The sequence below is a fragment of the Monodelphis domestica genome, chromosome 6, assembly GCF_027887165.1.
Source record: "Monodelphis domestica isolate mMonDom1 chromosome 6, mMonDom1.pri, whole genome shotgun sequence".
In the NCBI taxonomy this organism is placed as follows: Eukaryota; Metazoa; Chordata; class Mammalia; order Didelphimorphia; family Didelphidae; genus Monodelphis; species Monodelphis domestica.
The window spans coordinates 214,641,320-214,659,532 of NC_077232.1; positions in this window are offsets into that span (position 1 = coordinate 214,641,320).

Genomic DNA, 18,213 nt, shown 5'->3' on the forward strand with positions numbered 1-18,213 from the left:
AGCAATGAAAATTATCTTGGCTTTGGCACTCTGTGTGAATACCTTTGGTGTCCCTCGTCCCCTCACTGTATCCTTCCACTTTGAACTTAAGATTCTAGCTTAGAAAATTGTAGCTCTAATTCTTGGTAATTCTCAACTGGCCTGAAGAGCATCATCTATTGGGTTGTTAATCCCTTAGGAGCCATAATTTATGTACCCATGATATTATTAATGGATTTGGAGGCCTCCATGACCATGAACTCAATGGCAAGTGCACTAGACTTGAAGTTGGAAGAACTAGGTTGGAGTCCTGGCTCCTCTACTTACTTAGGTAAGTCATATGTCAGTCCCAATGCCATTTGACATTTTGGAGACTCAGTTTCTTCATCTGAAAAATGAAGATTATAATATTTTTATACTCTCAGAGTTTTGGTGAAGAAAGAGTTTTGTATACTGCAAAATAGAATATGTGTGTATTATTATCTTATTATTAATATTTTGTTTCCAGTATCACAATTTAAGCCTTTATATAACTTCACAGTTGGAAGGTAAAATATGGAAGCCAAAAGTCTACCTTTTAAATACATGTGTATTAAATAAAAGAACAATCATAATGTCCTTCTCTATGGGTTGGGGAATAAGTCCAAATTCTCCATGCTTTTTTATAAACAATCTCTAAACTAAAGTTCATTTGAAAAGCTAATTCACTGAAAATGATTCCACAAGGCAGAATGCCAGTTTGAGAATAGTTATTAAGATAAAATATTAATGGGAATGACCTCAATCAATAAGATGCTATGAGCTCTTTTAGATATCTAACTGGCCGTTCTCTGCTGTACATTCAGGATGCTCTCAGAAGGACATTAGTGGTTTGGCTTTTTAAATTGCCAAATAAAGGAAACAAGTCATGAACCCTAATTATTGCCTAGCATGTCCAGGATAATGAATGAAGCTTTATCCAACCTTGGGAAGAAGAGGGGGAAGGGTACTGGCAATTTCCTTCTAACAGCACATTTTTTAGAAAGGATAAAAGCACACTTAAAACAATTCATGTAATATTTTACTAATCTATCTTTTTATAGTACTGAGGACTATTTATCCTGGTTCTTTGAGAAAGAAACTCTGCTTATTGACTAAACTCCCCAGTTCTATATGGACAGCCTTTGTCTATGCAAGAAAATTAGATGCCAATCCATTGCTCACAAATCTGCAGGGACAAAGGCTATTTCTGTAACGGTTACACAACTAAGATGTAGCATCTTGGTGTAATAGAAAAACAATTGAAATAGAAGCCAGTAGACTTGGATTCAAGTTCTTAGATATCAAAGAGGTACTGCATGACTCTGTGAGTCATCTGTGCTCTCTGATCATCAGTTCCCTCCTATGAAAAACAAAGGGATTGAACAAGATGATTCCTAAGTCTCCTTCCAGTTGTTCCATTATATGATTCTACATATCTAAGAAAATTTTCATCTATCTTCATAGCTGATAGTAATTGTGTTAGATGAAATTACAGTGGAAGCACCATTATTGATTAAGAAAAATGAGCCCATGGTACTTGGTGTAGACCCATAATTTAATGGCTATGTAGGTCCTTCTAAATACAGAGTGATGCAGGGAGAGGGAAGGTATTCAGAAACATCCATTCTGTTGGATAATCGATCATGTATCTAAAGCATGCAAAGTGTTTTCCCAAATTTTGCCTCAATTGATAATCCTGGCAATGTGAGGTAGGTGCTAACTTACAAACTATTTTACAGAGGAGAAACTTGAAGATTGGAGAGATCAATTACTTGTCTCCAGTCACTCAAGGCAGAATTTGAATCTAGACCTTCCAACATATAAATCCTGACTCCTATTTCTTCTACTGTTCGTCCTCTCTGTCAACTATAAGGATAGTCCCTGACACTAAAGGAATTCTGCCAAACATTATTTAGCTGACTGACATTTAGCATATTAAAAAGGAGTCTGCTCACTCTAGATTAGCACAATTGAGAAAAGGTTCCATTTTTTTTATTGGCCTCCTGAGTAAAAAGAGTGCTAGCCCTAACCTCTGTAGCTCCCCAAGACTAGCCTGAAGTTCTAGCCAAGCCTTGATAACTGAAATAAATCTGTGTGTGTGTTACTTTGTCTTCCAGAGAAAAGATGACAGCTGAGACTTTGGTTAGCCAATGAAGCTGATTAGAACACCTAACCTTGTCACTTTTGTTTTTCTTGCATAACTGATAGTTTCTGTGTTTTCCATAAGACCTGGAATTAGTTTTAAGGAGTATAGGGCTATGTTTCTATTCCTTGAGATTCAGAAATGGAATAATTCAAACTCCATCAGGCTTATGTATGTATATAGATCTGCATGTATGTATGTATGCATTTATTTTTATTTCTTGATATTCACAGAGAGATTGTGTAAGGGATTTCTTATAGATGTAAATATTTTGAATAACTATCAAGTGAAAAAATAGAATATAGAAAGAGAACACATTTTTTTCAAGGTCTCAAAGACAAATACAATTTTTTCCCCTTAAAAATACTTTTCTTTAAAGAAAACAGTATCAGGGTTTTTTATATTTAGGCAAGTAATTTAAATGACTAATAATATGTTCATTTTCTAGAAGGAGATTTGTAACCACTACAAGGTGACTGGATATTTTAGATTATGATATAGGAAAAATATTGAAGGAAAATATATTTTGAGAAATAAGTTCTTCCATGGGAGGGAGCATGATATAGCTGAAAGAACATAAGGCTAGGGGTCAGGAGAGTAGATAAATAGATTTATAACCTCAAGAAATTCACTTGATCTCTTTGAAACTCAGTTTCTTCATTTGTAAAGACTTTATGTAATGGGGCCTTAGGGCCCCATTCCAGCTCCAGAATTCTGAGATTCCAATAAAAATTATCTTTGATCTAGAAATTATTTTAGTCATGATAGAAGTCTTCATTTGTTTTTGCCATTATAGTGGTCTCCTAATGGAGATTCCCAGGTTCTTCCTTAATAGAGAGTCCTGAATCAGGGCATTTGAAAAACTATCATGTCCATTATTTCTTATTTTCATTTTTTTTGCATAAGTTTTTCATATTAACAAAAGCTGGAAACAATTTAGATTGCTCCAAAAGGAAGGAATTTCATTCAGCACCAGATGGTGATCAAAAAAGGTGATCCTTTATCAAAATTAAAAAAAAAAAACATCTTCCAAAGGTCAGTTTCTATTGGATCACATAGAATCTATCCCCTACTTTGTTTGGGAGTAGCTTTTTATTTTGATAGCTAACATATATTCAGCTCAAAAATTGTATGATTCTATCAAATTCTGGATCTCCAGGCTTCTATTTCTTCCTGAGGAAATAGGAGAGCTTCACCAATGTTCCCCTAAGTTCCTATCCAGTATTAAGTTCAATGATTTTATAAATTTACTTAGGAGTGTAAGAGAAATTCCTTGACACTCAGGAAAGAAGTGCCACTCTACTGAGATAAAAATTGCTTAATGATCAATCAAATAACAAGTGATTAGAGAATGTTTTGAGAATAACATAATAATAATAATATAAGAGCATAAAATCCTAAATTTAAATCTAGAAGGAACCTCAAAGGCCATCTAGTCCAGCTTCTTATTTAACAGATGAAAAACCTCAGGTCAAGAATATACATACTATCATGTTATACTTGTCTTGCCCCTTTTCTTCTGTTTATCTATGAACAGTAAGGAGACATGCCACCTCTTCTTCTTTCCTCCAATCCCCAAACTCACATTTTCACCTGTTCTTTTCTTTGTAACACAGCAGAAATGATAGAAATCTAAAATGAACTGAAATGACCTTGCCTAAGTCATTGGTATCTTTTCTACCCCTTTTTTCACTGACAGAAGTCATTTGAACACAGGTTGACTTTTAAGGTCATTCAAACCATTTACCCTGCCCATATTTTTAGTTCTTGACTTTAGCACTTGCTCATTGAGAGAAAAATGTGCCATGGGAAGGAGGGTGGAGAAAGGGGACAAAATGAAAAGTTGACCTGATAAATCCTATACAAATATCATCCTTCTAATCAATATTAAAATCAATACAAGATGCATTTATTAATCACCTGCTATATGTCAGGCACTGTTCTAAAAGTTGAAAATAAATAAAAATAAAATATTTTTCTACCATTAAGCTACTTATACTTAACTACCAAATATTGAGGATTATATTTGTATACATATATGTATTTGTAAACATGTATTATATATAAAATTCTTTTTAAATCATGAGGTGCTATATCAATACAAACTAAGAATATTATTACAATTGCCAATAGATATTCCTACTATTTTTAATAGGTGGTTTTCATTAAAATTGTTTCCTTCATTCTCACCTTTTTAAATTTTAGAAATTTTTATTTACTTAATTAATTTAGAATATTTTTCCATGGTTGTAAGATTCATGTTCTTTCCCTGCCCTCCCACAATCCCCCTCCCATAGCTGATGAGTGATTCCACTGGGTTTTACATGTGTCATTGATCAAGACTTATTACAATTTATATCCCCAACCATATCCCCATCAACCCAGGTGATCAGGCAATTGTTTTTGTTCTATGTTTCTATTCCCACAGTTCTTCCTCTGAATGTAGATAGTGTTCTTCCTCATAGATCTATCAGAATTTTCCTGGATTATTGCATTGCTGCTATTCACTGTCACCTTCTGCAGAATTTCCAAGTTTGAAAATTTTCTAATCTAACATTCTAGTAAAAAAATGTATGTGGTTTGGGTATATATATATGTGTGTGTGTGTGTGTGTGTGTGTGTGTGTGTGTGTGTGTGTATGGTGGGGTATGTGTATATGTGAAAGAGATAGAGAGACAGAGACAGAGAGAGACAGAAACAGAGACAGATACAGACAGACAGAAAGAAGAGGGAGAGAGAGACAGAAAGAAGAGAGAGATGGTGAATAAAGAATGAGGGATGAGGGGAACAGGGTGAGGTTGATTGGATTACTGAGTCAATTAGTCCAAGAATCTTGCCTTCTTATAAAAGAAAGGGCATTTCTTGGACAAAAACTTCAAATATTACCAGGATGTGGATCCAAACTTCAACTGGCTTCTGGCACTAGAATGGCAAGGGGACTAACCTAACCATGAAGATTAACAAAGAGAACTAACTTTTATACTAATCCTTTACTGGGAGTTATGAAGCTTGTGTAGGTCTCATGGGCAAGACGGGGAGGGTTGTTAATGTATCTAGAGACCACAAGTATGTTTCCTGTCCAGTAAAACAGTAAAGCCAAGACTCCTATTGAATGCCAATAGATATTCCTACTATTTAATTTTTAAATGTGCAAAATCACTTAGATGAAGTGATATCAATTCAATACTTGCAAGACTTGTTTATGTTCTCTTCTATATGAAAAGAAAAGGGTCTTCACTTGATGAAAACACTGTCAGGTTCTAATATTTAGTGCGAGTTGGATAGGTGGGAGCCACAGATTTCAATAAGAACTTGTGTGTCTTGCACAGCAGATGTGAATTCACTATATTGCAGTAGTCTAACAGTATCCGCTGCTAGAGCATCATAAAGATAATTTCCATTAGCTTCTTAGCCTATTCCTGATTTGAAGTAAGGTTTTCTTTCTTAGTGGGCTGAGTATGCCACAGACAGGCAGGAAACTTGAGTGATGGGAACATTCCTAATAGCCTTTAAGAAATAATGGGGGAAAGAGTTCTGTACAGTATATTGAAAATGGCAATTAAAACAATTTATCACTTTTCTTCTTTCTGTTTTCAAAACTAAATGCAAGAACAGATTCAGCTTTAAAATAGGTATGTTGGGGTTGCTGGTTATTTCCCTCTCAGTTCTGACAAATATTACTTATAAATTGGTAAATAAAAGTCACTCAATTTCTCTGCCTTAGTTTCTCAATTTATACAAAATAAGACTAACTAGTTTCCATGGGATGTTTTGGGAGTGAGTTTATGTTGACAAAAGGGCTCAAAATGGGAAAAACACTGTTTAAAATTCCAAGTTTAATTCTTCTGAGAAAGCCAGATTTAACAAGTTTGTGTTCTCTCCCAAACTTCTCTTGACAAATTGTGAAATAATCTGGGATTCCTAAGCTTTTTCTCAATTACAGGAGCTTGAAACAATGTTCATTTCTTACTCACAAAAAACCTGATTTTCTAATTGTTAAGAAGCTTTGTTAAGATTTTTAATTAATGAATTAAAGCATTTATTAAGCACCTATTATATGCCAAGCACTTATCTAGATGCTAGAAAATTAATACAAAAACAAGATTGTTTATACCTTCAAGACACTGTGGCTGAGGAGAAATAACATATTCAATTACTACATTAGCATATGCTGAATACAGAGTAAATAAAAGTGATCCCACAAGGGTTTGAGGAATGGATAATTAGGGATAGTAGGAAATGTCTCTTAAAAGCAACAGAATTTGAGATGTTCTTTGCAGTATGTTTTGGTTCCAAGCAGAGGTGAGGCAGTAGATATATTCTAAGCATGGGGTACAACTTATACAAAGGTACAAAGAAGGGAGATGAAATGTTATATATAGGGAAGAGCAAGTTGGCCAATTTGGCAGAAGTACAGAGGGCATAATTTTGTTTGGTTTTAAAAATAAGACTTAGGCAAGAGATTTTTACTTAAAAAATATGGTAGAATATGAATTATGACTTCTTATGTATCTTATTTTGTTTCCTATTGGGAATTAGGTCTCCAATGTTTGTAGCATCATTATAACATAATTAATAGTTTTTAAAAATTAAACAACAGGCAGAAGAGAATGTGACCATTTGAAGTAGTGTATTCTCTCCATCTCCTGTAGATTTGTAGAAGACATGTATTATTTACAAATATAGTTTATGAAATATTCAACCATTGCCTCACACACTCTATGCTCCCCACATTCAGAGAGATGCTGCTCTGAATTCTGGAATAAATGCAAAGATTATGCTTTTGGCTCCACCATGGAGCTGAGATAAGTAACTGCAAGCTGAGTTTTGAGACACAGTGCATAATGGGATTCCTATCTGAAGCAGCTGCTAGGCTTTCAAATTAATCTTTGGAGATTTTTTTTTCCTAGCCTTCTACCTTGACTATTTGTGGAAGATTGTAAGTACTTTCTATAATAGGTAGTCATTAGATATTTTCAAAGCATGGAAGTCTTATACCTTGAAATAGATAAACACATATATTTAAATAATCAAAAGCTCTAAATGTCATTTGAAAGTTAATATGTTTTTGATGCTTTAATTGAAAAACATAAACCAGTTGGGGAAAAAAATCATCAGTTGCCCATCTTGCAGAAAAACAGTTTCTTTTTCATTCAGCCTTAAGAAAGGAATTCTTGTGCTATACACATTTTTTTCTGAGAGTCGCCTACAATTTTAAAACACATTCTCTACTTTCTAGAGTTATTCTCAATTTGTGAGTATTGTTCATTGTAATAAGATTATTTCTCAACTGTGTCTTCTAAGGAAAACCAAAGTATAGCTGAAAGCCATTTGAGTCAATATATGATTTAGCAATGAAAACTTCCTGGTAAAATAATCTAAAGAAATATACTTTCAGTTCTGTCTTTCTACACAAGCAATGTAAGTCTACTGTAGAATATGATCTGGATTTACTCAAGGTAAAAACAAAATAAATGAAACAACAACAGTAAAAGAACCCCACACCTTGCTTTTTATTTTTCAATACTAGTGGCAGTTATTTATCTAGAATTATTCAAGTAATTCAATTTTCTACTTGTTTAGATAGAAACTGTTCAGGTCACAACTAAAATCAGCAGATTGCTTATACTTGATCCTATGATTCACTGGAATCATTTGGCAAGATAGAAGAACTTTCTTGACACTCTGTAGTTATAGTGTATGAGTATATATAGAAACACATAACCAAACATTTAAGACATTTCCGAATACTCACATGTGTTGTATCCCATAGAGACAAAGTGCTCACAAATTTGTCCAGATCTTCAGCTCTCATCCTGGTGGTGGACATTGTTGTCAACATATTAGGAGAGAAAATTCGGCACTATAGAAGGTGGGAGAGAGTAGATTCAGTCCTTTATGTGAGTGTCACTGCCTGTGGCATTGCTCAATGAAGCTATAGGCATTTAAAGAATGAGGCAATGATCTTTTGACCATTACCTTTATGATACTTTAGATACAGAGATAAAGTAGGAAGTGAACCAAAAAGGGCATAATGGGAGCTTTGGGCAGAAAAATGGAGAAGCTGTGTGTGGGTGAATGGGAAGGCTGGAATCCTATGGTGATATCTCCTCCCTACTCCTGTCTGACTTAGTGTCTTTTCTTTGGAGTCTTATCTTGTAGGAAGGAAAAGCTCCCAGCTATTTCCTCTCTGTGGTATCCTCTCAATTTTTCTTCATATGTTTAACTAAGCTCACAATTTGTTGGTGGTTTCAGCACGTGAAACACCCAATGAAACTTTTTGTTGATGAGCTAAGAGCAAATGGCTTGACATTGCAAGGTTTCATTTCCACGGAAGACAGGATGATTCCCTCAAAGAAAAAAAAGCAATGCTTGAATGAAAATGCATTTATTATTATGCATTTACTGTGTGCAGAGAAATGTTCTAAGTACCAGAGAGAAAAATAACAAAGTAAGATGTTTCTGCTTTCATGGAGCTAACATTTTAATGGTAGGAGACAGCATCATCATCATCATCCACAGACACAATCATTACATAGCGATTTTAGATCCACTTGTCTAAAAAGAAAAATATGTAATTTACGCCCCTGGAACTTGCAGTCATAAGTGACTACTCCCTGCCTATAGACAGACTCCCACAACATTCAAACTGACCTTTTTTATCATTTGAAAAATACACTTAATGAATGCAATAATGTAATAATCTCTTCACAGCTGTGTCTCTCTTCATATTAAAATATAATTGTAAGACTATTAGTATTATGTTACTTTAACTTCCTCACATGATGGCTCAGGGAAAACTTCCATGAAGAGATATAAAATGAATAAGCAAGAGAACAATAAACATAAATGCCACAACAATGTAAACAAAGCTGACCCCTGAAAGACAAAAACAAAACAAAACAAAACAAAACAAAAAACTGCCTCAATTGCAGCTGAACAATTTTGTTCTTGGAGAGTAGATAAGGAGTTCCTTTTTGGAGGAGTTGTGGGGGAATAAGGGTGCACAATTTTGCTTATAATATCAGATTTAATCATTTTCTCTAAAACTGTTAACTTTTTTGTTTAACATCATAACATGTAAATTTGCAACAAATCATTTAGAAATAAATTCATTGTCAATATTGGGGAATCATGGTGAAATAAAAAACAAAAGGCAAGAACAAAACTTTGATGGTCATTGCCTCTGGTGAGTTACTCTACTGGTGTCAAATTCAAGTAGAAATGAGAGCCATTAATTTATACATGAGGAGCCCTCTGGGCTATATAGTGACTTATTTTTCAATGTGATATTTCCTCTTTGTGTATTTTTATGTTCTTAAAAAATCTTTTGTTAAATTCACAATTGCATTTTAATTTGGTTTGGGCTTCTCTCCATATTCAGTCAGCCCCATAGGCTGTAGGGTTGATACCTTTCATTTATATAGTCTGGGATGACTTGAAAGATAAATTGAAAGCATTAAATGTATGGACTCATGAAGGCAGGGAAAAATTCTTCTAAGGAGCTAGTTCAATGCCTACCTGAAGGTTAGAGTACCTGTCTCTAAAGCTCCCAGTGAATGGTTTGTCCATTAGTGAATATGAACAACCCCCACATGTCCTTTCTTCAGATGTTATAGGTCTTTGTCAGAGAAAACTTTGATTCCCTTTTGCTTCTTCTCTTATTGTTTTCTATCCCTGTTGCCTATACAGTGTACCTTCAAAAATCCAAAGCAAGAGAACTTCCCATGTGGCATTAAACAACAAACAAACAAATGATTTTATTTCTTATGAGATAGCAAAATATAAGAGAAATGGAGTTATAGTACCTTTCTTCCATATCTCCTAAACTCAATGAGCCTTAATTCTTCTTGTCTCCCACATAAAGTTTACCATTCTTGTACTGCCTTCCTCTGTGTTCTTGTAAGAAAAGGACTTTTTACATGGCAAAAAGTATGTAAATTTGAGCTATTATTGCAAAGACTTTTGGTATAAAAAGTTTTTGTATCTTGTTTTTTGTTTAGATTTTTTTATTTTTATTTTTTGAAAAAAAATTTTATTTAGTCAAATTAGAACATTATTCCTTGGTTACAAGAATCATATTTCTTCCCCCCCCCCTTCCCATAGCCAATGAGCAATACCATTGGGCTTTACATGTATTTTTGATCAGAACCTATTTCCATGCTGTTGACATTTGCACTACGATGATCATTTAGAGTCTACATCCCCAATCATATCCCCTTGTCCTATGTAATCAAGAAGTTGTTTTTCTTCAGTGTTTCTACTCCCACAGTATAAAAAGTTTTTTTTAAAGTAATATTGAGCCCCAAATTTACCTTTTACTTGTTCTCCAAAACTATAAAGGGTGACATATGAAGGAGTGCATAAATTTGTGTGTCTCCGTGTTTGTATATGTGTTTGTGTGAAAGAGATAAAGACAGAAAAAGATAGATGCATTATTATTAGTATTAGAAAGTAACTAGAAATCCAAGTTACTATACCATAAAATGATTTTGGAGGGCAATCTTGAAGTATACAAGAGTCACAAATATGATCATATTCTCTGAACCAGAAATCTCATTATAAGGTAATATAATGAAAAAGAAAAAAAAATAGAACACATTTTGGGGGAAGGTTAAGAGAAGAATTATTTATAATGACCCAAAATACAAAAGCAAATGCAATTCCATTGAAATGATAAATATGAAGAAATTTGGAGAAAATTATAGGATATGATGTGAAGCACACAAAGCAAAACCAGAACGATTTGCATACTAACTACAATTATCAAGAAGGAAAATGTGTATGTAAATATGTAGATGGAACCCATAGGTATATAGAGCAAACAACTTTAAATCTACAATGGGCATTATATGGGCAAAATTTTACTTTTAAGTGTAAATAGTTTTAAATATATCTTTATTTGGTTTTGTTATTGCTTAAAGTTAATTACATTATAATTATTTGACTAAATGGCAATCTTCCATAATTGAATATAATAAAAAATCCTATTTAAGAAAATGAAAAAACTTGTGAGCAATTCACAGTCATTTATTTATTTGTTTATTTAATCTATTTTTTTTCAGTTGAAAATAATATCTATACTATTCAATGGACAAGAACAATGTTATATGAAGTCAGGATGGGGAGGGGAAGTTGTTAAGTTACTTTTTTCCCTTTTCATCAATAAAAAATGCCCTTTTGCAGTGACATCTTTGAGTGCATGTGATTGTTATTCATGGAAACTGTCAGTATTCTTAAGTCCTCCCAGAAACATGAAAGGTGAGTGACAGATAGGGAGCCATTATCTCTGTAAGGTAGATCTTAGCTGGTAAAAAGTCAAGTTAAAAGGAAATCTGAAATAAAAAAATTTAAGAATAGAACTATTTTTATGTATTCTTATACTTACACTGCATCTAAACTATATTGTTTTATTTTAAGGCAAAACTCCACCATAGTTGTATGTAAACAGTGCACCCAAACACATGAAGAAAAAATAATATAATGTCTTATAGTCATTGACCTATTCATTAACATCTGAAGTTTTAATATCTTTTAAAACTAAAATTACATCTGTTTACTCCTGGTTTTCTTCAGTCTTCCAGTTCATATAATTTGTTATCATGATCATTAATTCAATCTCCTACATTAATGTATTTGTCAGAATTGAACATTACTTCCCACAATGTTCTCAACTCTGTTCTTCTTCCCACCTATGATTTTATACTACTTAATCATTTTTTCTATTTTGCCAACTTTGAAGCACTATTTAAATATTTATCATCACTATCAACATCATTATCAGTAGCAGCAGCAACAGCATTATTTTCACCAGCATCATATTTGACACAGTTCAGCTAGAAATGTTCAAAGATAAGTTGCTGCCTTATAATTCTTTAGTATTTGAACTTCTTTCAACTATTGGATAGGTGGGTAACATTATTGATTTTTATGAAAAAATAAAAAAATTGAAATATAAACTTATCCTTGGTAGATTTGCTAAAATCCTGTATAATGATAAACCAGTATTTGGGATATCATAAATGCTTCACTATCTGACCACAGGATAGTTTTATTTTTTTTCCACTAAGTCTCTATATTTTGAAAACTCTTGATTCCATATAGTTTTATGATCAGAAATATTTAATAGAGGGTTGTCTGTTAAAGCTGTTGCTGATTTTTCCTCACCATCATTATTCTTAATTATATTCCACAATATTTCTCACATATATCCCCTTGCTATTCATACTGTCACCAGCCCAATTCAGGTCCTCATCACCTCTCCTTTGGCATAGTGTCTGACCCATAATAATACTTAATACATTTTGTTAATTGATTGATCTTGTATAGACTACTGCAAGAGGTTCCTAACTGCTCTTTCTGCTTCTACCCTTTCCTTTCTCCAATCCATCTTCTATGCACTTACATTCCTAAAGCACAGACCTGACCATGTCACATCCCCTGCCTCAATAAGCTTCAGTGCTTTCCTCTTACTGGGTTCTAAGTATGGCTTTTAAAGCTCTTTTCAATTGATGAACAAGTCTATAGGTCTACTAAGAGTATTCAGGAATACCCTGATGTCTCAAAAAAGTATTTTGTATTTTAATTGAATTGAATTATACTGTATTTTGGTTTACTATGTGGATTGTTTTATCTAACAAGTGCCTATTTGAATGGTAAGTATTGGAATGTATTGAAAACCAATATTCATTAGCAGCATCTGTTTCCACAGCAACCCATGATAGTAGATCTAGAGATAGAGGTCATAATCCAGTAGAAAAATTTTATATTTCATTCTATCAAAATTAATTTAAAAATAAATTTAGAGTTTAAATTTATCCAGTTGAACTAAAATAAGAATATTCTTGAAGGTTTTACATTTAATAGATGTTTTCCTCTTAAAAATTAAGAAATAAAATTCCAGAGGTACAAGCTCTCTTTTATAAATTGTGCTGGTGCTGGCTTGTATATACTTGGCAGGCTTAGCAGGCTGATTAGTATATTGCTCTCCTTCATGTTCCATGTTCTATGTTCCAGCCAAACTCACCTTTCTGCTCTCCCTTCTTAGGGCTTTTTCTGGTGCCTTCACTGATACCTCTGATATCCTCACCTCCACTTCATAAAACGCCCTAATTTCTTTCAAATTTAAAGCAAATGCCAATCTACATCTCTGCAATTGCTAGTACCCTCTACTCAGAAATACCTTTTTGTCTATTTTATTTGGATGTGATCTGCTCATTTTGTCCCCTTATGGCTTTGATTTCTTTTTATAGGGCTTTATATTTTCAGAATTTTCTATTCTATTTTGTTTCTATGTAGTATAGAAATAGCATATTCATTATGATAGCAAATGTTGAAAACACTATTCTTGAAATTACATGGATCAGTGTCATGTCTGAGTGGTTGTGGGAATATTTTTCTTTAATTAAAATAAATATTATTGGTAATTTTTTACAATACATCGCTTCATTCATTTTTCTGTCTCCTCTTTTGAGAGAGCCATCCTATATGAGAGTGAATATCTTAAAGAAAAACCAAGCAGAAATAATTTTTTAAATTAAGCAATCAATAAACCACCAGTATATTAAAAAGCTGAAAAAAAGCTTAATGTTCCATACCTGTAGATCAATATTCCACCTCTACAAATGAGAAGAGAGAATTGTTTTCTTGTAGCTTTTCTTTGGGATCTTATTGTTCTTTGTAAATTGACAATATATACTTTAAATTGTTTTGTAGTCATCCTTCTTTATATCATTGCAAACTCTACACTCTTGGTTCAGCTTTTTCATTCTGCATCAGTTCATGTACATTTTCCATTCTTTGTATTTATTATATCTGCCATTACTTACAGCTCAATAATGTTCCATTATGTTCACACAGGTGTTGAAATTATATCTCATTATGGTTTCCACACCTACCCCACCACTCACTTAATAATTAAGTGTATAAATACCCAGTGTAAGGAATCAATAAATTAGAACTGAGTGTAAGGGAGAACAGAAAAAAAAAAAACACCTGCAAAAACTGTTTTCTACATGACTTAAGGCCACCGCCAGAGACTATACGCTAAATTAAGAAAAGCTAACTAGGCTACCCCTCAGAGCACTTCTCAGGTCTATTGGTCCAAGCTACTGAAATAGAATAATAAACTGAGGGAAACTGTTTCTTATTGAAATAGAGAGATAAACTGAGGAAACTACTACTGATTGAAATAGAGAATATGTAAACTGATGGGGAAACTGTTTCTTCTTGCAATGACTGCTGTTCTTTGGCTTTGACTAGATATCACTGCTAAGGGAACTTAAGGCTGCTTATTTGTAATGGAAGTAGGAATAAGAAATGCTGGGGAATGCTGCCACACAGGGATGCTAATACACAGGGGAACTGCTACACAAGGGAACTGCTCTGGGGTTTACTCTGGGGTTTGCTTATTAATCCCTATTGATGGCTGATGGATCAGTATATCTTTCTAATCCCCCCCCCTTAATTCCTCCCTTCTCCAACCCTCTCCTCCCAGTTCTTCTTGAAGCCTTTGGCTTCTTCCCCCCCCCCCCACCCCCCAGTGAACTATAAAGATATTCTTTTCCTTTTCAAGTCAGGAGGTTTATTGGGATAACAGGATTGGAAACTGAGGTAAGAGGGATGAGGATTTCCCTAAATTACAAGGATAATTTTAGGAGGGTTTGAGGAAGTAATCCAGTCACAAACTGTGACTCTAAGACAGGGAGATGGAGGACAACAGCCTTTTAAAATCTTCTTTTTTCTTCTTCTTCTTCAAAAAGTCAGCAAGGTCTCTCAGCTTAATTTCTGAAGCCCCCCCCCCCCCCACACCAAGGGTCCTTCAGTCTGAGTCAACTCTCTCAAGAGAGAAAACAAAGTTCAAAGTCTCTCAGTTTCTCCTGGCTAGCTCAATTCTCAAAACAGATCACCAACTCAAAAGCCAAGTTTCTCCTTCTTGTCAACTTCAACTGTCCAAAACCAGAGAACCCCCAAAACCAAGTCAGCCCCACCAGGATCTTTCAGCCAGGTTCAACCTCCAGAGCGAATGACTCCAAGTCCTCTCCCCCTGGTCAGCTCAACTGCCAACCCCTGGGAACATTCCGTTTTGGAAACTCCTTCTTTTGATTGACAGATAGGTCTCCAGGTTAGGTCCCCAGTTCTTGCATTGTAGTTTACAAGTTCTCTCTTTCTCTAGCCTCTACCACACTACCTGAGTGCTCCCAACTTCTTTCCCCTTTCTGAATCCTCTTACCCTATTCCCTGCATCTTCTCTTCTCATCTGCCTCTGAATTCTCTGTGCTTTATACAGGTGTGATTGATGCATCCTCAATTTGGTGCCATAGTGAAGTTTTTCAGTAATATATAGAAAATGAGGCTTGTTTGTCATGGCCCAACTGGGTCCTTTTCATGATTCTTAAGGCATAAACCAGATACCTGGGATGGGACTTTGATAATAGCTGTGCCTACCACTGGCTAGCTTGGTGCCATGAATCTGCTAGTAGAAATGATTCTGGATAGGGAATTCCCATCATGGTTGGATTTAATAAGGCAGTGTAGAACAATTAATTTAGTTATTCCTTAGTTGATAGACATCTCCTTTGTTGTCAGTTCTTTGCTACTACAAAAAGGATTCCTATAATTATTTTGGTATATCTGATAATTTATCTCTCATGTCCTATATGCCTAGTACTGAAATCTCTGGGCCAAGGGAATATTTTTAGTCACTTTATTTATCTATTCCAAATTGCTTTCCAAAATTACTATATTAATATATAACTCTTTGGTAAAGATTTTGCTGTCTGTAAAAATGTTTTAGTTCCAGAGAAATTTTTTTTAATAATTAAGAATATTTCAAATTCTGAATTTTCAGTATATGGGTTTCTCATTTGTTGGCTTCTAAAAGATAAAGAACATCTGTATAATTCTAGCTATGCTGTTATTATTTTTCTGTATTCTATTATAATAAGCTTATCATGAGTTATGACAATTTCTAATGTTCAAAATTATATTTGTAGGTCCTATTTCTGAACAATTTGTGACTTCAGAATATAGGAAAATTAGGGACCAATTTTGGGAACAAAAATGAACAGTTATAGCATTGTTCCTAGGAGAACCTTACACATTCTAGACATATATCTACTATACCTATATTTGAATAGAAATGAGTTTTAAAAATAAGTATAATGAAAAATATTCTGGGAAAAATGTATCATGCTGAAAGCATAAGGGACCAATTCTATTCTAGTCTATTAGAATTGCCCTAATGGGAAAAAGTATATAATCATTACAATTGAACAGTAACAGTCCCCAATGCAAGGAATCTTCTATATCTTGAACTTCTTGAAGACTGCCAACAATAACATGCTTATAGGAGGAAATGAAAAATGCTATATATCATATAATCTTCCAATAGAAGTTGTTAAATATCATACAACTTTCCTATAGACTTCTTATATTCAGAGATTTCCCACCAAGCACATGCCATATGCTGTTGGATGAATGAATTAATGAAAACTAGATTTGATAATGTACTCCTTAATACTTCAATATTTATAATTAATGTATGATCAACTATAATTGACCTCTAATTGCATTTATGTGGACATTGCTTCTATAGGTGTGGGTAGTGAATGAATGATTTTTATTTTCTCATGAAGGCTACCTATTTTCCCCCAAATAAGCAAAAATAATTTTAAAAGGCATTAGAAAAATAAATAATTATTTTTTTAAATTAATGACTAGTATATAATGAAGAAAGCAGTATTTCAAAGAAATTCTTGAAAGTGATAATATTTTTAGAGATTCATTTTGACTCATTTTCTCTTTTTGCCAGATATTATATGTCAGTCAATATTTGAAAGCTGGTCTCCTTAACTCCATTTCCTTAAATCTACTTTTGCTGTTCTCCAGTCATTTTCATCATGTCCAACTCTTTTTAACCCCATTAGGAGTTATCTTGACAAATACACTGGGATTGTTTACCACTTCTTTTTAGAGTTCATTTTACAGATGAGGAAACCAAGGCAAAAGGTTAAATGACTTTTCCAGGGTCACATAGCTACTAAGTGTCTGAGGCTGGATTTGAACTCATATCTTCCTGACTCTAGGTCCAGCTCTCAATCCACTCAGTCATCTAGCTGCCTCTGGACCCCTAATATATTCATTCTTTCATTCAGCAAGCAAGAAAAAAAATCAAGAAAGCAAGCATATTTTAAGAACTAACTACATGCCAGATCTAGGCTATGTTAAGAACTAGAGGAATAGAAAGCCAGAAAGGAAACTCCTTGCCAGATGTATGCTAGAGTCAGCTTAAACCATCTCCTAAGAACCAGCGGTTTAGTTTTCAGTGTGAGAGCATTTACACCTCAGAAAATTAGCAAATGTTACAAATTTGGGCTTAATTTGTTTTCTTGATAATTTCTAGATTCAAGAAATGATGGAGAAAATATTAATAATCTAAATTAAATTGAAGTTGTATCATGCATAGTTGTTCCTTGTCCTCAAGAAAATTGAATTCCATTGGGGGAAAAACATGTACACATTTAAATAAAACATAAAACAAATGCAAATGAATAGAGCAGGGTCTGATATATCTATCCAACTATCTATCTATATATATACATATATATATGTGTGTGTTTTTGTGCGTGTATATGTGTGTGTATAATATATATCCATAAATAGACATATAATTTCCTTCATGTAAAACTATTTGTTCATGCCCTGAATTCAGTAAAATTATTCAATTGATCATCAAACACTTATAAATACCTACTGTTGTAGGTTTTTTTGTTTTTGTTCATTTTAGAAGAGGACCAATGACATGAGAGGGTGATGTCTTGATTTGCTGGTGAATTGGATTTAAGTGAGACAGAGTCGCATCAAGTCATCAGCCTTGCTCTTTCTTCTAGTCTTTAAAGTCCAGGAGCAGGACAAAAGTCAAGGTGACTGGCAATGACTTAGGAGGCAGTGGATGACATTGGCATTTTAGATGACTCATCAAGCTCTAAGTCCTTCATAGCACAAGCTTCAGTTGTCTTCATGGTAGTTGGAACAAATTGTTTTCCTGTTCATTCTTTGGTCTTCACATA